Source organism: Pseudophryne corroboree, chromosome 6, assembly GCF_028390025.1.
Source record: "Pseudophryne corroboree isolate aPseCor3 chromosome 6, aPseCor3.hap2, whole genome shotgun sequence".
NCBI lineage: Eukaryota > Metazoa > Chordata > Amphibia > Anura > Myobatrachidae > Pseudophryne > Pseudophryne corroboree.
In genome coordinates, this window is record NC_086449.1 from 519634738 (window position 1) to 519660913 (window position 26176).

Here is a 26176-nt window from a genome sequence, read left to right on the forward strand (position 1 = left end):
TTTGATAAGATGAGGGTATTTTTCAGGGATATTGAATGGGAAGATTTGTTTTTAGGAAAAAATACTACGGAGAAATGGGAGGTACTAAAATTCCTGCTAGCTAAAAATACACATTTATTCCTATGAGCAGCAAAAAAAGGAATAAAAATCATAAACCGATGTGGCTTAACAAAAAGATTAAGGAACTTATGGGCAAGAAAAGGCGAGCATTTAAAAAATACAAATCTGACTGGGAAGCAGAGTCATTTCAGCACTGTAAGGAATGTAACAAAATTTGCAAAAAGGAAATAAGAGCGGCTAAAGTAGAAACTGAAAAACTAGTAGCAAAGGAAAGCAAAGCGAATCCCCAAAAATTCTTTAAATACATTAATAGCAAGAGATTAAAGAAAGAGAGTATAGGCCCTTTAAAAGACAAGTTGGGAGTCTTAAGCAAAAATTATAATGACATAGCGGACACACTAAATGAGTTTTTTTCAACAGTATTCACTAGAGAGGACCCAATTCAGGGACTGACACACAATCTCAATAATGAGAATATCCCACTGATAGGTACTTATTTAAGCGAGGAAGTAGTCTGTGACCGATTAAAATATTTAAAGATTAATAAATCACCAGGGCCCGATGGTATTCACCCAAGGGTTCTAATGGAGCTTCACTCTGAACTGGCAAAACCGATATCTTTGATCTTTAAGGATTCAGTTATATCAGGTATGGTTCCCAAAGACTGGCGTATAGCGGAAGTAGTGCCTATATTCAAAAAGGGAAGTAAAGCTGAACCAGGTAATTATAGACCAGTTAGTCTTACATCTATAGTGGGGAAAGTATTGGAAGGTATTCTAAGAGATAGTATTCAGAAGTTCCTTGAAGTCAATAAGGTCATTAAAAGGAATCAACATGGGTTTATGAAGGACAGATCCTGTCAAACCAACTTACTTGGCTTTTATGAAACAGTAAGTGCAAACCTAGATCAGGGTAAAGACGTGGATGTAATCTTTTTAGACTTTGCCAAAGCGTTCGATACTGTACCATACATGAGACTTATCTACAAGCTACAAGAATCAGGGGTAGGAAGCACAATATGCACTTGGGTCTAAAACTGGTTAGATAATAGGGAGCAGCGCGTTGTGGTTAATGGATCTTTTTCAACTTGGACTGAAGTGCTAAGTGGTGTGCCACAAGGCTCAGTATTAGGACCGCTATTGTTCAATATTTTCATTAACGACCTAACAGAAGGTCTAGAGAGCATGGTGTCAATTTTTGCAGATGATACCAAATTGTGTAAGGCTATAAATACAGAGGAGGATGCCGAGTCTCTTCAGAACGACTTAGTTAAATTAGAAGCATGGGCAGCCAAATGGAGAATGCGCTTCAACACAGACAAGTGTAAGGTAATGCACTGTGGTAACAAGAACAAAAATTACACCTACCTACTAAATGGGGTAAAATTAGGGGATTCTGTACTGGAAAAGGACTTGGGTGTCCTCATAGATAGCAAGCTAAGCAGTAGTACCCAAAGTAGGACTGCAGCAAAGAAGGCTAATAAGATATTAGCATGCATAAAACGGGGTATTGATGCTAGGGACGAGAGTATTATACTCCCGTTATATAAATCACTAGTGAGGCCACACCTTGAATACTGTGTACAATTCTGGGCACCGTACTACAAAAAGGATATCCTGGAGCTAGAAAAGGTACAAAGGAGGGCGACCAAACTAATTAAGGGCATGGAGACGATGGAATACAAGGAAAGGCTTGAAAGACATTGGAAAAGCGGAGACTAAGAGGGGATATGATCAACATCTACAAATATATAAGGGGACAATACACAGAGCTTGCGCGGGACCTGTTTTTGGTTAGATCAACACAGAGGACTCGTGGACACTCGCTCAGGTTAGAGGAGAGGAGATTCCGCACAATGCGGCGTGAAGGCTTTTTCACGGTAAGGACAATACGTGTTTGGAATTCCCTGCCCGAGGGAGTTGTAATGGCGGAATCTGTCAACACCTTTAAGAATGGGTTAGATAAATTCCTAATGGATAAGGATATCCAGGGGTATGGTGCATAGTCACGCATTCTAGTTACTATAAATAGGGATAAAATGCAACGGCTGACAGCAGCATCAGTCAGAAATTTTAGTCAAATCATCATGCATAGGAGACCACAAATAGGTTGAACTCGATGGACAATTGTCTTTTTTTCAACCTCCGATACTATGTTACTATGTTAAAACTCCCTCTAGAGGACGCTGCGGCACAGCAGTCGTTTTTCTTAACACAGAACAAACTCTGTGTCACGTTCCCTGATTCTACAGAGTTAGATGACTTGCTTAAGTTAGCCTGGAAAAATGAAGATAAAAAATACGAAGTGTCAAGACGATTTTTGCACACTTTCCCATTTGCTCTTGAAGGCAGGAAAATCTGTGAAGAACCCCCGGCTGTTGACGTACAGTATCAGTCTCTCGCCTATCTAAAAAGGCGGTGTGCTGGCTCCGAGCTCCTTTACCATAAAGGACCCTGGAGATAGAAAAATAGAGACTATACTGAAGTCTATCTACACTGCAGCAGGTATATCGGAGACACCGGTCATAGCTATGGCAGTATCGGCACGCAGAGCTTTGTGGTTACGTAAGTGGATAGCGGACGCAGAGTCCAAGCGCAGTGTAGAGTCTCTCCCTTTTTCAGGGGCTTGGCTCTTCGGGGTGGAATTGGATACGTGGATTTCTTAAGTTTCTACTGGGAAATCCACTTTTCTCCCCTCCGGGGCCGTCTACCCAGTCCTTTCGGTCTAACAGATTTAGATCTAGGGCCAGAGGTGCCTCCAATGAGGCTAGAGGCACCAGAGGTAAGACAAGAAAACCAGCAATCGCATGTTCTCGGGAGAGCACCAGTTCAGCTTCCACTTAGGCCTCAGCATGACGGAGCCCACCCACCCCGGGGGGATCTCGAGGTGGGAGCTCGGCTGCGTCACTTCAGCCGCATTTGGGAAAGCTCCTGCCTGGAGACCTGGGTAAAAGACCTCATTTCTCAGGGCTACAAGCTGGAGTTCGACAGTGCTCCTCCCCAACGATTTTTCAAATCAAGCTTACAAGCTTTGGAGGATAAGCGTGTTATGCTGCAACAGGCCATCCTAAAATTGGTCCAGTCCCAAGTCATTGTTCCAGTGTCGCTACAACAACAGGGAATGGGTTACTACTCCAACCTGTTCGTGGTACCAAAACCGGATGGTTTGTTAAGGCCCATTTCTTTATCATCCACTAGGGGTCACTGGAGTACTCTTGGGATATGGACGGGCGTAGCCGAACAAAGGCACTGAATATTTAAATTTAGGACTCTCCCCCCTCCATATCCCCGAGTACCTCAGTGTACGACGTCAGTGTTTTTTCGGTGCTCACAGCACGAACATCGGCTTGTGGGAAGAGCCCACATTTGAGATTTTATTTTTCATTTTACTTTTTATTTTTACACTTCCCTTCCCCAGTTTCTTGAAAAACATGGGTCCGGGATGGTGCCGCTGCAAGGCAGCGTATGGCGTGTCGGTCCTCACAAAGAGCACCCTCACAGCCACAGGCGCTGCAAGGCAGCGCATGGCGTGTCGGTCCTCACAAAGAGCACCCTCACAGCCACAGGCAGCCACTGTCTCCTGCAAGCTGGACGGAGCTTACAGAAGAAGCCCCGTCACAGCCAGGAATAAGCAAAGAGCTGGACGGAGCTTACAGGAAGAAGCCCCGTCACAGCTAAGATGATGATCTGACACAGAAAGCTGGACGGAGCTTACAGAGAGAAGCCCCGTCACAGCCAGGATGAGAAGCTGGACGGAGCTTACAGAGAGAAGCCCCGTCACAGCCAGGATGAAAGCCCCGTCACAAGCTGGACGGAGCTTGCAGGAAGTGCGGCACAAGGTATGGTGGGGTGTCAGGGCGGTCAGCTCACGCTGCCGCCCTGCTGTGTGGGAAAGTGTAATTTTACTGTTGCCCGCCGCTGAAGCCGCCGCTGAAAGTGTCCCGCTGAACTACGCTAGAAACAGCGCAGACCGGCCGCACGTCACTCAGAGACGCCGGCCGCTGTCCCAGCGCTGATTACCCGGCACCGCTGTACGAGAGGCGCCGCCGAGACTACGTATCCGGTTTCTAACAGAGCGGCCGCACGTCACTCACAGGCGCCGGCCGCTCTTCCAGTGAGGACACCGCACGCCGCTGATGCCCGGCCACTGCTGTATGAAGCGCCGCCGCTCTTCCGGACGGCTCCCCGGCTCTAGACAGCGCTCCCCTGCTCTCCCTGCACCCGCTCCCGTCCGCGGCAGGTAACATGGGGGAGACTACCTCACAAGCAGCGCAGCTGCAGGGGGGGTGAGGGGGAGTAAGGCCCATAGCAGCAGCACCATATAGCAAGGCTGCATGGGTTAAGAAATAGGCTGTTCAGTTTTTTAAACAGTAAAGGATAGGCTATCAGTGTCATAACCTATTGCATTTTTAACATGTTGCCTGGTATTTTCTGTTAGGCTGCAATATAATACAAAATTCACTGCAGGCAGTGTTCATATTAATGGAAGGATAACTAAATGTATTTTACTGTATCCTAGACTGTATCATAGGCTATTAAGCCTATATTAACTGTATAATAGGCTATTAAGCCTATATTAACACTGCAGCAGGTAACCTGTACTGTAATTTTCTGTGAAAGCATGGCATGACGGCCATTTTAATCATTGCTGTTTTTCCAGCTTATAATTCCAGAACTTTCCGGCCATACACCTCTACTCCACAAGGAGGCGCAGGGGTGTTAGTGGGAATTTTTTGCTTCAGGTTTCACATAAGTTAGCCATGTAATCTGTATTTCTACATAATTCTAGAACATTCCTGCCCTATATCTCTAAGCCACCAGAGGCGCAGGGGAGTTAGTAGGAATTTGGTTCGGGTTTCATATGCCCATGTGAACTGTTTGTCACATAAAGAATACTCTGGTTTCTCTTCACATCGAATAAATCTTTCGGTTTTTTACTAAAGTTTCAGTAGAGAGAAACAACCGTGAGTTTAATATAAATATGCTGTTCAGCAATAACATATATATATATGACGCATAATAAGGTCAATAAGTCGGCCAAGTGTCTGTCTGTTGCCTATTGGGGTGTCTGTCTACATAGCGAGTAAGGCTCTAGCGCAGACTAAAAATAAATTTAAAAATCCTGCGTTGGCAATTCAAATTAAAAGAGCGGTAACATCGGAGTCTCGGAAGGGACTCCGCCAGCTCTAACAAAAGACAGTCTTTCCAAACGGCCACATTCCCTTTGGGTACCAGAGTGTTTATTTCACTGGTCTTATAATTTAATGCACGATTTTATGTCAAATCTCACACCGATAGCTACGAGTGAGAAGGGTACATTAGTCCAGCACTCAGATAGTGCGGGGTTTTTGACAACATATATAATCGGTTCCAAAATGACGCAATCCGCTATTGGTAAAGGCGTTTTCTGTCAAACTTTATAAAAACCCAGGATACATTTGGGTTACTATAATCTATGTATGAAACAATGACGATCACTGTTAAAACAAGCTGCACAGTATATCTGTAAAGCTTCTGCTAACGCCGGTTACTTTCATCGTCGCTACTTAAGCGCGACAAGGCCAGAGCTCGTTTGCTCCTAAATTTGATATTCAGATATCAAGACGCAAATACTTGTAACGGCGTTTTATCCCTTTATAAGCGGTGGTATAAAACAGTCACGCCTTGTAATGACAGGACGCTACAGTCAGCAAGCCAGTGGTTTCTTGACCTCTTTTCCAATTGTGGAAGCGCGTCTTTACATGTTACATTTGCGAGATTTCCAGACTTCAACTCATGCATGTCTCAGCTAATTACAGATTAAAGGACAAAACTGCCTCTGTGGAACGGTTTGGCAGGTTGCCATTTAGTCTTTGCTGGTTTATAAACCAGGCAGTAGTACTCCAACAGAGTCAGAGTTACTCATTCCCCTCTGTTTGAGCAAAACCAAACAGCTCCGTCGCAATATCAATCAGCAAGTCATTTACTACAGTTGGAAAATGGATTTTCTGCGGTTAGTATTTGCTTATTGGAGCCACAAAATTGCATAATTGCATTTGATCTTCACAATGCGTATTTACCCATTCCGGTTTGTTCATCACAGGTTCTAGCGTTTGCAAATCGCCACAACCATTAACCATTTCAGGTCTACCGTTGCTTATCGCTTCGGGTATTTACCAAAGTGATGTTGGGATGATAGCTCATCTCACATAAGAACTCTGTCTCAACAGAGTTTCTCTATCTTAGATGATCTGCTCATAAGAACTCTGTCTCAACAAAGTTCCTCTAACTTGCGCTACTAAGGTATACTGCGGTAGCAGATCAAGTTCGAAAACGATCGCATCTAATTCCGTCTAAACGATGTCAATTCCTAGGTAAGATTATAAATACGGTAAATCAAAGACTTTTACCTACTACACCAGCAAGAACAAATGTACATCTAGTAATTAGTGCAAAACACGCACACTAGCGGTACATTGGTGTATTCACCTATTAAGAATAAAGATGTGTTTTCAATTTAGTTCGTCACCCTTCACTCGCGTTTCCCACAGAGGGACAAGGGTGCATATACTCTGGACGAGAGTCGCAGAGAGTCAGGATTTGTAGTTAAAATCAGCGACAAAGGTTCTAAAACACGACAGATTGCTGTCGATAAATGTCCTAGAACTCCGTGCATTTTACAATGCAATACATGATTCGCTTTCAGTCTCACCAGGGATATACTCTGGTTTCTCTTCAGAACGAATAAATCTTTCGCCTTTTACTAAAGATTTCCATGGAGAGGAACAACCATGAGTTTCATGTAATTTTTTGATGCCTGGCTCACGCTGGGCTTAAGCAGTCAGACAAGGCAACGGCAGTTGCATACACAACAACCAGGGAGAACCAAGAAGCCGAATGGCAATGCGGCAGGTAACTCAAATCCTCAATGGCTCAGAACACCATTATGTGGAAATGTCAAGAGATCATTCCGTGAGTGGACTTCTGTTAGACAGATGATCTCACCCGTCAGGATTTGGATCCTGAAAACTGGACATTAAATCCAGAGGTGTTTCATATGTGAGTCCACAGAAGGGGGTTACCCTCAAGTATACATGATGGCATCTCGCCACAATTACAAAAGCTCAGTATGTGTACAAAACAGATCACAAGGGCAGTGGCGGTGGAGTCTCTCACATTCATGTGGTCATTCAGCATCGTGTATCTAGCTCCACCATTTTCCGCTGCTCTCTCCGTTGCCAAAACGGATCATAAGACAGTTTGTCACAGTCATACTGGTGGTATCTCATGGGTTTCGGAGAAGTTTGCTTCTCGAATTTCCAAGGAATACTTGCTCACGATCTTGGCCCGCTCATAATACGTCCAACCTGTTACATCAGGGAACGTTCTTTTACCCATAGTTACCTATGTACCTATTATCTATGTACCGCAGCTGCGGCTGACGGGGTGAGGGTTCAGACCGCCCTCTTAAGAAATAGAGCATTACAGTATATACCAACCATGTTACGAGCTAGTAAGCCGCTTAAGGCAGCTCATTATTACAAAATTTCGTGTGCTTACATAGGTTGTAAACCTCGGAAGTTTCCAACATCATCCTTCAACTTACCCGTATTCTGTTAAACGGGGTGGGATGGAAAACTGCGTTGATCTGCACTAAGAGTGCAGGTATCTGTGTGGTAACCTTATTTTCAAAGACGTTTGCCTCTATTTGCGTCTGTACACATTTTTCTACAAGGTGTCATCAAAGTTCAGACTCTATTCATCCCACCTACAGCGCCAGGCGACTTGAGGTTGGGTTCAGATTTCTTACAGTTTTCATATTTTGAACCCTTACAACAAATGGGAATTAAGTTTCTCACTTTGGAAAACATTTTTCTTCTAGCCTTGGCTTCGGCAGGGGTGTTGTTTTCATATTTGGGTGCCTTGTATACCAAGCCACCGTATTTGAGTTTTCTCATGACAAAGCAGATCTTCGGACGAATTCCGCTTTCGTATTCTTCACATCAATATACCAATAGTGGTTCCTGTGTGGACAGCACATTCTAGAATTCTGAATGTGGTACACGCATTACGCGTTTATATATGTCCCGAACGTCAACAGTACGTGATATGAATACGTTGTTTGTTCTCTATGATACTGCCAACTGGGGTTAGCCAGTTTCTCAGCAGACATTATCCAGTTGGGTAATAATAATGACTACAAGTCAGGCTTACTTTAAGGCTAAGTTACAATCGCCTACGTCAGTAATAGCTCATCCCACAGGTTCTGTGGGAATGTCGGACCCAGTGGGTCGTGGAGCGTCTAAAACGCGGCTATATAGCCTTCATGTGCACCACGTTTGTGCACGTTTACACGTTATAAATGGTGGCGCCATCAGCATCTAGCTTTGGGCTGCCTACTGTTACAAGTATCAAACAGCTCTCCCGCCCACGAGGGAAGCTTTGGTACGTCCCAAGAGTACTCCAGTGACCCCTAGTGGATGATAAAGAAAATAGGATTTTGGTACTTACCAGGTAAATCCTTTTCTTTGAATCCATAGGGGGCACTGGACGCCCACCCAGAGCAGTTTTACCTGGGTTGTTTTAAGCTCAAGGGAGCTTAGTGAACACGTTTTACTTGGGTGGTATTAAGCTCCTAGGAGCTTATGGTAACACATTTTCACCGATTGGTTCAAATTATAAAGTTCTATCGGTTATGGGTCAACCGGTTAGTTGACAGTACAGTTATAGGTCAACTTTGTTGTTGTCCGTTATGTTATAGGTATTCTCCATTGTCAACCTCTCTATATATAGTTCCTGTTCGCTCAGTAAAAAACACTGACGTCGTACACTGAGGTACTCGGGGATATGGAGGGGGGAGAGTCCTAAATTTAAATATTCAGTGCCTTTGTTCGGCTACGCCCGTCCATATCCCAAGAGTACTCCAGTGCCCCCTATGGATTCAAAGAAAAGGATTTACCTGGTAAGTACCAAAATCCTATTTTTGAATCTAAAATCCTTGAACCCTTACCTAAAAGGTTTTTAAGATGGAATCCTTGCGAGCCGTGATTGCGGGCCTGCAAGTACGGGAGTTCATGTTCTCCCTGGATATAAAGGACGCCTATCTCCATATCCCGATTTGGCCACCTCACCAGGCTTACCTGAGGTTTGCCCTGCTTAACGATCACTTCCAGTTCCAGGCACTACCCTTCGGCCTGTCCACAGCTCGGCGGGTCTTCACGAAGGTGATGGCGGAGAGGATGTTCCAACTCTGAGTCCAGAGGGTCAATATTGTCCCTTATCCAGATGATCTCTTGATAAAAGCCAGATCCAGGGAGCTTTTTATTGCTCCATATAGACCGCACTATCCAACTTCTGTCACACCATGGGTGCATTCTCAATTTACAGAAGTCCCACCTGGAGCCAACTCGGCGGCTCCTGTTCCTGGGAATGTTGCTGGATACTGTGGGCCAAAAAGTGTTCCTCCTGGTTTTAACCACCTGATGACGGCAGAAGATAAGTACCTCACGTGGAAAACGATTATGTTATTGGCCTTGGTTTCTGCTAGGTGTGTCTCAGAATTGGGGGGCCTTGTTACGACCCGGATGCTCAGGACCAGGGAGATCTTATACAGTAGTCCAGAGCGGCAGGACGTAATGCTGGGAATGGGAAACGGAATGGGAATAGCCCATGAATGTTACGACCCGGATGCTCAGGACCAAGGAGATCTTATACAGTAGTCCAGAGCGGCAGGACGTAATGCTGGGAATGGGAAACGGAATGGGAATAGCCCCTGGCACCCTACCTCCGTTGTTTTACCCGTGCTGTCAATTCACTCTTGCAGGACTATGGTTTCTTGGGCCCATGGCAGCCGCGTTTGAAGGGCGGATTAAGTCTGCCCAACTCCGATGCCCCCTCAGGTCTTAAGGAGAGACCAAGTGTGAACTGAGACAGGGTAATAACAAGGGGCCCTCTAACTGAAACAACAAGGCCAGGGGCTACTGGCTAACCTAAAACTAAATGTATGCGCGGCTTGCCGCCAAGGAAAAGAACAACCAAAAGATACCACTTGTCCACTCCCCTACACGGCACCGCCGAGTTCCGGGGAGGACAATGGAAGCGGAAACCTCCGCAAATGCTCCAGTACAAAAAAACAATACTAAAGCGGGCTAGGCCGCAACACGCGGCAAGGCCGCCACTCACGAAACCGGGTGAGAACCCCAACCGACAGCCACAGGTTAATGAGGACCAGAAGGATTCCCGGGACCGGCTAACGAACTCCTAGATACAGGAACTCGGAGAGCTGGACGGACCGGATACAGCAGACCAAGAACAGACGTTCACCAAACATGAGCAGCATGCAGGAAGCTATCACCGGCGTTAGTGTGAGGCACTGAGGAGGCATATAACAGGGAACCCTCCAATAGGAACACAGAGCCTAATGAACAAATGTCGTGCAGCTGCTTTGCTGCACGAGCAGGGGAAAACAGGTGAATGCTAATTAGTGCAACGGGGAACGCGGTCCGCCTGTGGCGTCCCCGTTGCTAAGGACCCGGCGGCCCTGCACGCACGGCGTCCTAGCGTTGCCAGGGAGCCGGCGGCTAGCGCGCGCCCGGCGTTGCTAGGTGCCGCGCAGAAGAAACCAGAAGAGAGGCGCGGCGGCCGTGACCGCTGCTCTGTCAGAGAGCGGGCGCACCGCCGCGCCTAACAGGCCTTATCGTGTAAAAATACCTACTTGGTGTTTCACGAGGACAGAGCGGAGCTCAGGACTAGGCAGCAGTTCCTGCCGAAGGTCGTCTCTGTGTTCCACTTGAATCAGCCTATTGTGGTTCTGGCACTTCTACTCCTCCGGAGGCATTGGATGCTGTGTGAGCCTTGAAGATCTATGTCAAGAGAACGGCTCGGATCAGAAAGACTGATTCCTTGTTTGTGCTATATGATGCGCAGAGAAAGGGTTGCCCTGCTTCAAAGCAGTCCATTGCTTACTATCCAACAGGCCTATGTGTCGGCAGCTTTAGCTGTTCCACAGTCTCTGAAGGCCCACTCCACAAGATCGGTGGGGTCTTCCTGGGCGGTTTCCCGTGGAGTCTCTGCCTTGCAACTATGCCGAGCTGCTACCTGGTCGGGGAAGAACACCCAGTTAGGGCAGGCGGTGCTGCAGCCATCTCTGCATATTCCCGCCCATATGGGAATTTTTGGGACGTCCCCATCGTACTAATTCCCCAATATCCCTTATGGATACTAGAGAAAATAGGATTTTAATTTACCTAATGGTAAATCCTTTTCTTGTAGTCCAATGCCTCAGTGCGTTGACTTTTTTTTTTCTGCAGGTTCTCTGTTATGTGGTTACCTGTTCAGCTGTTGCAGTTATTTTTACCAGCCATTGCTGGTTGTTATATGTTCGTGGTGTGCTGGTATTAAATCTCACCACTCTTTGTCATCATGTTCCTTCTCTCTTATATGTCCTTTCTCCTTCGGGCACTGTTCTGTTTGGATCTTCAAGACTAGCACAGCATCCAATGCCTCCAGAGGAGCAGAATTGTCAGAACTGGAACCACAATAGGTTGATTCAGGTGGAACGCAGAGACAGTCTTCGACAGGAACTGCTGCCTAGTCCTGAGCTCTACTCTGTCCTCCTAAAATACCAAGTATGGGCTCTTACATGATAAAGCCCCCAATTCTGAAATACGTCTAGCAGAAGCCAGGGCCAATAACATCACTGTCTTCCACGTGAGGTACTTGTCTTTTACCGTCATCAGAGGTTCAAACCAGGATAACTGTAGAAATTGCAACACCAAATTCAAATCCCAGGGTGCCGTAGGCGGCACAAAAGGAGGATGTATGTGGAGTACCCCTTGCAAGAAGGTCTAAACTTCTGGCAACACTGCCAATTTCCTCTGGAAGAAAATGGAGAGAGCTGAAAATCTGGGCCCTAATGGAGCCCAGACGCAAGCCCTTATCCACACCAGCCTGCAGGAAACGCAAGAAACGTCCCAAGTGTAACTCAGCAGGCAGATACGTGCGTTCCTTGCACCAATAGACATGTCTTCTCCAGATATGATGACAGTGATTTGACGTCACAGGTTTCCTGGACTGAACCATGGTAGCAATAACCCTTTTGGAAAGTCCTTTATGAGCTAGGATGTTATGCTCCACCTCCATGCCATCAAACGAAGTCGCCGTAAGTCCGGGTAGACGAACGGTCCTTGTTGAAGATCGCTTCTTAATGGTAGAGGCCAAGGGTCTTCGGCCATGGCCAAAAGATCCGCTTACCACGCCCTCCGAGGCCAATCCGGGCAATCAGAATTGCCTGGAGTCCTTGATTTCTGATTTGCTTGAGTACCCTTGGGAGCAACGGAATCGGAGCAAACAGGTAGACCAGCCGGTAAGGCCTTGGTGACGTCCGTGCATCCACTGCTCTCGCGTGAGGCTCCCTGGTTCGTGAGCAATACCAGTGAAGCTTCTTGTTGAGATGAGAAGCCATCATGTCTATCTGCGGGTAGCCCCACCTGTCGATCTGTTTGAACATCTGATGATTAAGACCCCACTCCCCCAGGTGGAGATAGTGACGACTCAGGAAGTCCACTTCCCAGTTGTCCACTCCCGTAATGAAGATTGCCGACATTGCTCTTGCATTTCTTTCTGCCCAGAGGAGTATCTTTGACACCTCTTGCATGCATGCATGCATGCATGCATGCTCTGCTTTTTGTCCCTCCTTGCCGATTGATATACGCCACTGCTGAGTGAACTTGAATCACGTGATCCGTAAGCAGAGGAGAGGCCTGAAGCAGAGCATTGTAGACTTCCAGAATGTTGATCGGATGGAAGACTTTGTGGGCCGACAACCTGCCCTGGAACTGTTCACCTTGGATGACAGCACCCCATACTCGCAGACTCGCATCCGTTGTGAGGAGGGTCCAATCCTGAATCCCGAAACTCTGGCCCTCCAATAGGTTGGAGAACTGCAGCCACCACAGGAGGGAAATCCTGGCCTGTTGTGACAGCCAAATTATCCGGAGCATCTGTAGATGTGATCCGGACCACTTGCTTAGGAGATCCAATTGAAATGTTCTGGAACCTTCCCATATTGGATCGCCTCGTGTGAGGTGACCATCTTCCCCAACAATCTAATGCAAAGATGGATACTTGAGTAGGTTGGGGCACTGTGTGGACCATCTGAAGTTGTCTCGCTTTGTCCTCTGGGAGAACCCTCTTCTGGGCCACCGTATCCAGCAATATCCCCAGGAACAAGAGCCGTTGATTCGGCTCCAAGTGGGACTTCTGTAGATTGAGAATCCACCCATGGCATGACAGAAGTTGGATAGTGTGGTCGATATGGAGCAATAAAAGCTCCCTGGATCTTGCTTTTATCAGAAGATCGTCCAGGTAAGGGACAACATTGACCCTCTGGACCTGGAGTTGGAGCATCATCTCCGCCATCACCTTCGTGAATACCCTCGGAGCCGTGGACAGGCCAAAGGGTAGTGCCTGGAACTGGTAGTGATCGTCCAGTAGGGCAAACCTCAGGTAAGCCTGATAAGGTGACCAAATTGGAATATGAAGATAGGTGTCCTTGATATCCAAGGAAACCAGGAATTCCTGTTCTTCCAGGCCCGCAATCACTGACCTCAGGGATTCCATTTTGAACTTGAAAACCATTATGTAAGGGTTCAAGGACTTTAGTTTCAAAATGGGCCGTACCGAGCCGTCCGGCTTTGGTACCACAAACAGGTTGGAGTAATAACTCCTGCCTCGTTGTGGTATCAGTACTGGAACAATGACGTGGGACTGTACCAACTTTCGGATGGCCTGTTGCAGCGTATCCCTCAAAGCTGGCAAGCTTGATTTGAAAAATCGTTGGGGAGGAGCACTTTTGAACTCCAGCTTGTTGCCCTGAGAAATGAGTTCCCTTACCCAGGTATCCTGGCAGGAGCCTTCCCAGATGTGGCTGAAGTGACTCAGTCGAGCTCTCACCTCGAGATGTCCTCGGGGTAGGTTGGCACCATCATGCTGAGGGCTTAGTTGAAGCAGAACTGGTGCTCTGTTCCTGAGAACTGATGGTGGCAGGTCTTTTTGACTTGCCTCTGTTGCCTCTATTCGCATTGGAGGCACCTCCTGGCCCTAGATCGAAATCTGTTAGACCGAAAGGACTGAACAGACGGCCCCGGGTAGGAACGCCTAGCCGGCAGGTCCCCCAGAGGGGAGAAACGTAGATTTCCCAGCAATGACTTTGGAAATCCACGTATCCAACTCAACGCCAAAGAGCCATTCCCCAGAAAAGGGGATGGATTCCACACTCAGCTTGGATTCTGCATCCGCTATCCACTGACTCAACCACTGCCATCACTGCCATGGCAGAAGTCCTAGCATTAATATTCCCCATCTCCTTAAGCGAGTCGCACAGGATGCGTGTAGTGTCCTGAATATGTTTGAGGAGATTCACCATAGTGACCAGAGGCATATCCCCAGAGAAGACCCCCTGAATTTGAGTAGCCCACGTATGAATGGCATGGTTCATCCAGCAACCTGCTATGACCGGCCTCTGCGATACACCTGCTGCCATGTAAATAGATTTGTGTAGTCTTTCTGTCCCCAGGATCCTTTATTGTAAAGGAGCCCTGGGCAGGCAGCACCGCCTTTTTGGACAGTCGAGAGACTGATACGTCATCCCCTGGGGGTTCTTCCCCCGAATGTCCTACCTTCAGGAGCAAATGGGAAAGTGCGCAAAAACTTTGACACTTGGAATTTTTTTGTCTGTATTTTTCCAGGTCAACTTGAAAAGATCATCTAACGCTGCAGAATCGGGCAAAGGGACAGTAGGCTTGTTTTGTGTAAAGAAAAACTGCTGTGACGCAGTGTACTCTAGAGGGATCTTTAACATGTCCCGTATAGCCAGAATGAGGGGTTCAGTACCCTGAGCAGAATCAGAATCCCCACTAATGGGATCTAAGTCCTCCCCATCCTCCTGTATATCCTCATCTGAATCAGAGTAGAGCAGGTAAACCACACTTGTGTGGACCTGCATGAGAGATGGAGGGCTGTGTAATATCTGCCCTAGCAGCTAAGTCTGCAACAGTCTGTTGTAGTAGCTGAGTTTTCTGAACGTTAGCAGACAGTTGTGATGACATATCAGACATCATAGTTTTAAGAGTCCCTTGCCAGGAGGGCTCTGGACCCTCTCCCCCAGCCCCCTCACTGATTTGTGAAGATTAACTGCATTGCTCACATAAAACAGAATCAGAGAAGGGAGAGAATCTAGTGTGGCATACACTACAGAGTTTGTGTTTACCCATGTTTGCAGTAATCACAATAACACAAACACACACACAGCCAGTATACTTATCAAGCCTGCCCTTACTGTATGTGAGAGGAGACACAGAGAGAGACACCAGCACACCCCTAGCTGCACAGTCCCAGTGAGGCTGTCTGCTAATAATATTACAGTGAAACACTAATAAATACTGTCCTGTAGAGGGCACAGATTGTGTACAATAGCGGCTCTCCCCCTTTGCTAAACCCTGTACCAGTTTTCCAGCGTGTGTTGGCAGTCAGGAAGAGCTGTGTGTGCTGTCTGCTGCTGTATTAAGCAGAGGAAGGCGCCAAAATGCCTCCGGTCCCGCTCTGAGGTATCTCCGCTGCTCCACTGTTGGATATACAATGCAGGGTATTCAACAGGAAATAATAAAGTACTCAATTGCAAATAAACCAATACTCCCCTATGCAGAAAACATAATAATCGTTCTTCAAATTTAGAATTTACAGAGATGGTATTCCATGCCAGAAGACTTCAATCCCAATGGGGAGTTCTCTCAACTGGATACATGCCAAGAAAAAAAAAATACATATAGTGTGAGACCGTTGCGATAGTCTGACTAAAAGGGAAAAAACCTGTCCCTTATTCTTTATTTCTCTAACGTCCTAAGTGGATGCTGGGGACTCCGTAAGGACCATGGGGAATAGCGGCTCCGCAGGAGACTGGGCACAAAAGTAAAGCTTTAGAACTACCTGGTGTGCACTGGCTCCTCCCCCTATGACTCTCCTCCAAGCCTCAGTTAGATTTTTGTGCCCGAACGAGAAGGGTGCACACTAGGTGGCTCTCCTGAGCTGCTTAGTGAAAAGTTTAGTTTTAGGTTTTTATTTTCAGTGAGACCTGCTGGCAACAGGCTCACTGCATCGAGGGACTAAGGGGAGAAGAAGCGAACTCACCTGCGTGCAGAGTGGATTGGGCTTCTTAGGCTACTGGACATTAGCTCCAGAGGGACGATCACAGGCCCAGCCATGGATGGGTCCCAGAGCCGCGCCGCCGGCCCCCTTACAGAGCCAGAAGACAGAAGAGGTCCGGAAAATCGGCGGCAGAAGACGTCCTGTCTTCAACAAGGTAGCGCACAGCACTGCAGCTGTGCGCCATTGCTCTCAGCACACTTCACACTCCGGTCACTGAGGGTGCAGGGCGCTGGGGGGGGGGGCGCCCTGAGACGCAATAAAAACACCTTGGATGGCAAAAAATGCATCCCATATAGCTCCTGGGCTATATGGATGCATTTAACCCCTGCCAGAATACATAGAAAAACGGGAGATAGGCTCCGCCCCCTTATCGGCGGCCTTATCTCCTCAGCACACTGGCGCCATTTTCCCTCACAGCTCCGTTGGAGGGAAGCTCCCTTGCTCTCCCCTGCAGTCGCTACACTACAGAAAGGGTTAAAAAAGAGAGGGGGGGCACTAATTACGCGCAGTATTAAATATACAGCAGCTATAAGGGGAAAAACACTTATATAAGGTTATCCCTGTATATATATATAGCGCTCTGGTGTGTGCTGGCAAACTCTCCCTCTGTCTCCCCAAAGGGCTAGTGGGGTCCTGTCCTCTATCAGAGCATTCCCTGTGTGTGTGCTGTATGTCGGTACGTTTGTGTCGACATGTATGAGGAGAAAAATGATGTGGAGACTGAGCAGATTGCCTGTAATAGTGATGTCACCCCCTAGGGGGTCGACACCTGAGTGGATGAACTGTTGGAAGGAATTACGTGACAGTGTCAGCTCTGTATAAAAGACAGTGGTTGACATGAGACAGCCGGCTACTCAGCTTGTGCCTGTCCAGACGTCTCATAGGCCGTCAGGGGCTCTAAAGCGCCCGTTACCTCAGATGGCAGATATAGACGCCGACACGGATACTGACTCCAGTGTCGACGGTGAAGAGACAAATGTGACTTCCAGTAGGGCCACACGTTACATGATTGAGGCAATGAAAAATGTTTTACACATTTCTGATAATACGAGTACCACCAAAAAGGGGTATTATGTTCGGTGAGGAAAAACTACCTGTAGTTTTCCTGAATCTGAGAAATTAAATGAGGTGTGTGATGATGCGTGGGTTTCCCCCGATAACAACTGATAATTTCTAAAATGTTATTGGCATTATATCCTTTCCCGCCAGAGGTTAGGGTGCGTTGGGAAACACCCCCTAGGGTGGATAAAGCGCTCACATGCTTGTAAGGGCTCTACCCTCTCCTGAGATGGCCGCCCTTAAGGATCCTGCTGATAGAAAGCAGGAGGGTATCCTAAAATGTATTTACACACATACTGGTGTTATACTGCGACCAGCAATCGCCTCAGCCTGGATGTGCAGTGCTGGGTTGGCGTGGTCGGATTCCCTGACTGAAAATATTGATACCCTAGATAGGGACAGTATATTTTTGCCTATAGAGCATTTAAAAGATGCATTTCTATATATGCGTGATGCACAGCGGAATATTTGCCGACTGGCATCAAGTCTAAGTGCGTTGTCCATTTCTACCAGTAGAGGGTTATGGACACGACAGTGGTCAGGTGATGCGGATTTCAAACGGCATTTGGAAGTATTGCCTTAATAAGGGGAGGAGTTATTTGGGGTCGGTCTTTCAGACCTGGTGGCCACGGCAACAGCTGGGAAATCCACGTTTGTACCCCAGGTCGCCTCTCAACATGAGAAGACGCCGTATTATCAGGCGCAGTCTTTTCGTGGACAAGCGGGCAAAAGGTTCCTCATTTCTGCCCCGTGACAGAGGGAGAGGAAAAAGGCTGCAGAAATCAGCCAGTTCCCAGGAACAGAAACCCTCTCCCGCCTCTGCCAAGCCCTCAGTATGACGCTGGGGCTTTACAAGCAGAATCAGGCACGGTGGGGGGGCCCATCTCAATGAATTTCAGCGCGCAGTGGGCTCACTCGCAAGTAGACCCCTGGATCCTTCAGGTGATATCTCAGGGGTACAAATTGGAATTCGAGACGTCTCCCCCTCGCCATTTCCTAAAGTCGGCTTTACCGATGTCTCCTTCTGACAGGGAGACAGTTTTGGAAGCCATTCACAAGCTGTATTCCCAGCAGGTGATAATCAAGGTACCCCTCCTGCAACAGGGAACGGGGTATTATTCCACACTGTTGTGGTACCGAAGCCGGACGGCTCGGTGAGACCGATTCTAAATGTAAAATCTTTGAACACTTGCATACAGAGGTTCAAATTCAAGATTGAGTCACTCAGAGCAGTGATTGCGAACCTGGAAGAAGGGGACTACATGATGTCTCGGGACATCAAGGATGCTTACCTTCATGTCCAAATTTACCCTTCTCACCAAGGGTACCTCAGGTTTATGGTACAGAACTGTCACTATCAGTTCAGACGCTGCCGTATGGATGGTCCACGGCACCCCGGGTCTTTACCAAGGTAATGGCCGAAATGATGATATTCCTTCGAAGGAAGGGAATTTTAGTTATCCCTTACTTGGACGATTCCCTGATAAGGGTAAGATCCAGGGAACAGTTGGAGGTCGGTGTAGCACTATCTCAGGTAGTGTTGCGGCAGCACGATTGGATTCTCAATATTCCAAAATCGCAGCTGGTTCCGACGACTCGTCTTCTGTTCCTAGGGATGATCCTGGACACAGTCCAGAAAAATGTGTTTCTCCCGGAGGAGAAAGCCAGGGAGTTATCCTAGCTAGTCAGGAACCTCCTAAAACCGAGCCAAGTCTCAGTGCATCAATGCACAAGGGTTCTGGGTAAAATGGTGGCTTCCTACGAAGCAATCCCATTCGGCAGATTCCACGCAAGAACTTTCTAGTGGGACCTGCTGGACAAATGGTCCGGGTCGCATCTTCAGATGCATCAGCGGATAACCCTGTCACCAAGAACAAGGGTGTCCCTCCTGTGGTGGTTGCAGAGTGCTCATCTTCTAGAGGGCCGCAGATTCGGCATTCAGGACTGGGTCCTGGTGACCACGGATGCCAGCCTGCGAGGCTGGGGAGCAGTCACACAGGGAAGGAATTTCCAGGGCTTATGGTCAAGCCTGGAGACATCACTTCACATAAATATCCTGAAGCTAAGGGCCATTTACAATGCTCTAAGCTTAGCAAGACCTCTGCTTCAAGGTCAGCCGGTGTTGATCCAGTCGGACAACATCACGGCAGTCACCCACGTAAACAGACAGGGTGGCACAAGAAGCAGGAGGGCAATGGCAGAAGCTGCAAGGATTCTTCGCTGGGCGGAAAATCATGTGATAGCACTGTCAGCAATTCCGGGAGTGGACAACTGGAAAGCAGACTTCCTCAGCAGACATGACCTCCACCCGGGAGAGTGGGGACTTCACCCAGAAGTCTTCCACATGATTATAAACCGTTGGGAAAAACTCGACAGGTATTGCGCCAGGTCAAGGGACCCTCAGGCAATAGCTGTAGACGCTCTGGTAACACCGTGGGTGTACCAGTCAGTGTATGTGTTCCCTCATCTGCCTCTCATACCCAAGGTACTGAGATTGATAAGATGGAGAGGAGTAAGCACTATATTCGTGGCTCCGGATTGGCCAAGAAGGACTTGGTAACCGGAACTTCAAGAGATGCTCACGGAGGATCCGTGGCCTCTACCTCTAAGAAGGGACCTGCTCCAGCAAGGACCCTGTCTGTTCCAAGACTTACCGCGACTGCGTTTGACGGCATGGCGGTTGAACGCCGGATCCTGAAGGAAAAAAGGCATTCCGGATGAAGTCATCCCTATCCTGATCAAAGCCAGGAAGGATGTAACCGCAAAACATTCTCACCGCATTTGGCGAAAATATGTTGCGTGGTGCGAGGCCAGTAAGGCCCGACGGAGGAAATTCAACTGGGTCGATTCCTACATTTCCTGCAAACAGGAGTGTCTATGGGCCTGAAATTGGGGTACATTAAGGTTCAAATTTCGGCCCTGTCAATTTTCTTCCAAAAAGAACTAGCTTCAGTCCCTGAAGTTCAGACGTTGTAAAAGGGGTACTGCATATACAGCCTCCTTTTGTGCCTCCAGTGGCTCCTTGGGATCTCAATGTAGTTTTTGGGTTCCAAAAAGTCACATTGGTTTGAACCACTTAAATCTGTGGAGTTAAAATATCTCACATGGAAAGTGGTCATGCTGTTGGCCCTGGCCTGGGCCAGGCGCGTGTCAGAATTGGCGGCTTTATCCTGTAAAAGCCCTTATCTGATTTTCTATTCGGACAGGGCGGAATTGAGGACTCGTCCTCAGTTTCTCCCTAAGGTGGTTTCAGCGTTTCACCTGAACCAACCTATTGTGGTGCCTGCGGCTACTAGGGACTTGGAGGACTCCAAGTTGCTAGACGTTGTCAGGGCCCTGAAAATATATGTTTCCAGGACGGCTGGAGTCAGAAAATCTGACTCGCTGTTTATCCTGTATGCACCCAACAAGCTGGGTGCTCCTGCTTCTAAGCAGACTATTGCTCGTTGGATTTGTAGTACAATTCAGCTTGCACATTCTGTGGCAGGCCTGCCACAGCCAAAAATCTGTAAATGCCCACTCCACAAGGAAGATGTGCTCATCTTGGGCGGCTGCCCGAGGGGTCTCGGCTTTGCAACTTTGCCGAGCAGCTACTTGGTCAGGAGCAAATACGTTTGTAAAATTCTACAAAATTGATACCCTGGCTGAGGAGGACCTGGAGTTCTCTCATTTGGTGCTGCAGAGTCATCCGCACTCTCCCGCCCGTTTGGGAGCTTTGGTATAATCCCCATGGTCCTTACGGAGTCCCCAGCATCCACTTAGGACGTTAGAGAAAATAAGAATTTACTTACCGATAATTCTATTTCTCGTAGTCCGTAGTGGATGCTGGGCGCCCATCCCAAGTGCGGATTGTCTGCAATACTGGTACATAGTTATTGTTACCAAAAAATCGGGTTATTGCTGTAGTGAGCCATCTTTTCTAGAGGCTCCTCTGTTATCATGCTGTTAACTGGGTTTAGATCACGAGTTGTACGGTGTGATTGGTGTGGCTGGTATGAGTCTTACCCGGGATTCAAAATCCTTCCTTATTGTGTACGCTCGTCCGGGCACAGTATCCTAACTGAGGCTTGGAGGAGGGTCATAGGGGGAGGAGCCAGTGCACACCAGGTAGTTCTAAAGCTTTACTTTTGTGCCCAGTCTCCTGCGGAGCCGCTATTCCCCATGGTCCTTACGGAGTCCCCAGCATCCACTACGGACTACGAGAAATAGAATTATCGGTAAGTAAATTCTTATTTTTTAATGGGATATAAGGTTGATGTCCCTTTGTCCGAAATTTCTATGGGATGGTGGTGATAAATGTATTCATACGGGGTCACCACTTTGTGTTCAAATCCAGATAAAAGATCCTCACTTTGTTTCTTACATAAAAACACGAAGACAAATCATATAATGGTATCTTTAAAATGGATGCAAAAAAATGGGTGGATAATTTTATTGTTCATACAGGTTGAGTATCCCTTATCCAAAATGCTTGGGACCAGAGGTATTTTGGATAACGGATTTTTCCGTATTTTGGAATAATTAGATACCATAATGAGATATCATGGTGATGGGACCTAAATCTAAGCACAGAATGCATTTGTTTCATATACACCTTATACACACAGCCTGAAGGTAATTTTTGCCAATATTTTTTATAACTTTGTGCATTAAACAAAGTGTGTGTACATACACACAATTCATTTATGTTTCATATACACCTTGTATACACAGCCTGAAGGTCATTTAATACAATATTATTAATAACTTTGTGTATTAAACAAAGTTTGTGTACATTGATCCATCAGAAAACAAAGGTTTCACTATCTCACTCTCGCTCAAAAAAAGTCCGTATTTCGGAATATTCCGTATTTCGGAATATATGGATATGGGATACTCAACCTGTATTGTATTTTATTAAAAAAATTTTTAAAAGTGGTATAAAACCAACAACAGGTATCCAGTTTCTGATCGGGAAGAGATGGTATTGAATTACTGCATGCACCCCAGGTAGAATGTTCTTGTCCTGGGAAAAAGTCTTACCCAGAGGTGCAAAGGCTGAGAGTCCCAAAAAGTCCCTGGAAATTGCCTGTAAAACACCGAGCCAACGCGTTTCGACCAGAGGTATTTTTCAAGGTGGTTTTATACCACTTTTTATTGTTCATGTTGTATTTTATTAAAACATTTTTTTTTAATTATCCACTCATTCTTTGCGATGATTCATATCTGATGAGAACTGGATATGGTGCCAAAGATATAGGAAGTAAGATTGATGTGAGCATCTATTTTAAAGATACCTCTTTATATGATTTGTCTGTTTTTATGTAAGAAACAAAGTGAGGATCTTTTATCTGGATTTGAACACAAAGTGGTGACCCCGTATGAATATATTTATCACCACCATCCCATAGAAATTTCAGACAAAGGGACATCGACCTTATATCCCATTAAAAATATAGAATAATGGACAGGTTTTTTCCCCTTCTAGTCAGACTATCCTAACGGTCTCACACTATGGGGGTCATCCCGAGTTGATCGCTAGCTGCATTTGTTCACAGCGCAGCGATCAGGCTAAAAAAACGGTGGTTCTGCACATGCGCGATGTACGGGTACAACAGTGTATTTTCACACAGGGTCTAGCGATGCATTTCAGTCGCACCGGCTGCCGCAGAGTGATTGACATGAAGTAGGCGTTTCTGGGTGTCAACTGACGGTTTTCAGGGAGTGTTTGAAAAAAACGCAGGCGTGGCTGGGCAAATGCAGGGCGGGTTTGTGACGTCAAATCCAGAACTGAATGGTCTGAAGTGATCGCAAGCGCTGAGTAGGTTTTGAGCTACTCTGAAACTGCACAAAATTTTTTTGCTGGCGTTCTGCGATCCATTCGTTCGCACTTCTGCTAAGCTAAAATACACACTCAGTGGGCGGCGGCATAGCGTTTGCACGGTTGCCAAAAACTGGTAGCGAGTGATCAACTCTTAATGACCCCCTATATGTATTATTTTTTTCTTTGCATAAATTCCGTTGAGAGAACTCCCCATTGGGAATGAAGTCTTCTGGCATGGAATACCATCTCTGTAAATTCTAAATTTGAAGAACGATTATTATGTTTTCTGCATAGGGGAGTATTGGTTTATTTGCAATTATTATTTTCTGTTGAATACCCTGCATTGTATATCCAACAGTGGAGCACAGAAATACTATCTATTTCTTTGTCTACATATTTATTATCAAGTTTTATAGCACTTGACTCTATTTTTTTAGCTGCTCCTCTTCTGCGCAAGTAAGGTATATATTTCCTCCCTTTTTTTTTTATTTTATTTTTTTATTCTACCTTCAGACATATGTTAGGGGTGTGCGGCGTACTGTGATTGCGACAGCCAAGGCGCAAGTGCCCGGCTGAGCAAACAACCTCTCAGGACGGTGGTCCTGCAGCGGGGAAGCGGCTCTGCACCTAGCAAGGCCGGTGACCGCCCCCCCCTTCCTCCCCCTATCTTCCCACGGTGCAGGTATGCTGTCGCCCAAATAGCTTACCGAAAATAAAAGTTTAAAATAAATTGACGAAAACTCTGGAGCTGCAGAGATGTGCATCCTCTCCTGAGGGCACTTTTGTCTAAACTGCCCGTGGGAGGGGGCATAGAGGGGAGGAGCCTGCATACCCAGTGAAAAAATTTTAAGTGCACCTGCTCCTTTGGACCCCGTCTATACCCCATCGTACTAAGGGGGTCATTCCGACCCGATCGCAGCGTGCTTTCGATCGCACAGCTGCGACCGGGTCACTACTGTGCACTCGCGGGGGCTGTAATGCGCATGCGCGTCGTTGCCTGGTGACTGCAACTTTTTAGCATAGTAGATTGCAACCCTGTTATGCTAAAATACACTCCCCCATAGGCGAAGATTAGTTGATCGCACCAGCAGCAAAAAGTTGCTTGGTGCGATCAACTTGGAATGAGGGCCTAAGTCTCCCCAGTATCCCTTATGGATGCTAGAGAAATAGTGAATATGTGGCAACAAAACCTTCCATCCACCTATATACCACAACCAGCCTGAACACAAGGCTGGATAGATTCATTCTGTTTACTTACATTTCTGACACTACCGAACAGCAGAAACTGACATTCATTAATATGACCACTCCATAACGATCTTGTTTTTGTGTGCATTTGCCCACTGTAACCTCAGTTACCTGATCTTAGCTGGTAGGAATGGCACCTGCCGTGGTCTTCAGCTGCTGTAGCCTGTTCTCTTTAAGGTTTGATGTGCTGTGCATTCGCAGATGCTGTATTGCATGCCACTATTGTAACGCATGGTTATTTGAGTTACTGTTGCCTATGCCAACTTGAGATAGTCTGGACATTTCTCCTCTGACTTCCCTCATTAATAATGATTTTTGTTCCCATGGTACTGCTGCTCATTGGATGTTTGTTTTGTGCTCCGTTCTGTGTAAACTCTAGAGTACTGTGCGTTAAAATCCCAGAAGATTGTTCCTGCCAGACAGGGGGTTTTAATCATTCAGGGTCATAGCTTCTTATCACATTTCTTTCCCATTCTGATGTTTGGTCGGAGCAACAAATACACCTCTTGACCATGGAGTAAATGTTATATGTACTTTTCAAAGCTGCTGCTGGATTTAAACTTTATTGCCTCTTTCATTCTAGTGGCTTTTGAAGATTGCTTTGTAGTACATTTAACCCCATGCTTTTATTAATTGAGTTGTTGCTAAATGATTGGCTTAGATTTGCATTAGTGAACCGTTGTACTTAATAAAGAGGACACCGAATGTATATTTCTCTGACGTCCTAGTGGATGCAGGGGACTCCGTAAGAACCATGGGGAATAGCGGGCTCCGCAGGAGACGGGGCACAACTAAGAAAGAAATAGGACTACCTGGTGTGCACTGGCTCTTCCCTCTATGCCCCTCCTCCAGACCTCAGTTAGAATTTTGTGCCCGGCCGAGCTGGATGCACACTAGGGGCTCTCCTGAGCTCCTAGAAAAGAAAGTATATTTTAGGTTTTTTATTTTCAGTGAGATCTGCTGGCAACAGACTCACTGCTACGTGGGACTAAAGGGAGAGAAGCGAACCTACCTGCTTGCAGCTAGCTTGGGCTTCTAGGCTACTGGACACCATTAGCTCCAGAGGGATCGAACACAGGCCCAGCCTCGGTCGTCCGGAGCCGCGCCGCCGTCCCCCTTATAGAGCCAGATGCAAGAAGACGTTCCTGGAAATCGGCGGCAGAAGACTTCGGTCTTCATCAAGGTAGCGCACAGCACTGCAGCTGTGCGCCATTGCTCCCCATGCACACCACATACTCCGGTCACTGATGGGTGCAGGGCGCTGGGGGGGGGGGGGGGGGGGGGGGGTGGTGCCCTGGGCTGCAATAAGAGTACCTTGCTGGCTAATACCACATAATATAGTCATAAAGACTAGATATGTGTAAAATACCCCTGCCAAATATACATTTAAAAAAGCGGGAGAAGTCAGTCGGAAAAGGGGCGGGGCTATCTTCCCTCAGCACACTGGCGCCATTTTCCCTCACAGCTCCGCTGGAAGGACGCTCCCAAGGCTCTCCCCTGCAGTTTCCAGACTACATAGGGTAAAAAAGAGAGGGGGGGCACTAAATTTAGGCGCAAATAAATATATATATATATATATATATATATATATATATATATATATATATATATATATATAATATAATATATAGCTGCTATAGGGAAAAATCACTTGTGTAGTGTGAATCCCTGCATTATATAGCGCTCTGGTTTGTGCTGGCATACTCTCTCTGTCTCCCCAAAGGACTTTGTGGGGTCCTGTCCTCGTTCAGAGCATTCCCTGTGTGTGTGCGGTGTCGGTACGGCTATGTCGACATGTTTGATGTGGAGGCGGAGCAGGTGCCGA

The 26176-nt window shown here is 46.9% G+C and overlaps 1 protein-coding gene, 1 non-coding gene and 1 pseudogene across 7 annotated transcripts in view; all 3 read left to right on the forward strand.

Annotated features, from left to right (window-relative positions):
- Positions 1-26176, forward strand: part of MDM2 (MDM2 proto-oncogene) — a 133962-nt gene that overhangs the window by 17039 nt on the left and 90747 nt on the right. The gene's annotated exons all lie outside the window — the stretch shown is intronic.
- On the forward strand, positions 4952-5059 carry LOC134938789 (U5 spliceosomal RNA; annotated as a pseudogene).
- Positions 6758-6872, forward strand: LOC134938657 (U5 spliceosomal RNA). Its single transcript, XR_010181173.1, has one exon. It is a non-coding gene; the product is annotated as a U5 spliceosomal RNA (small nuclear RNA).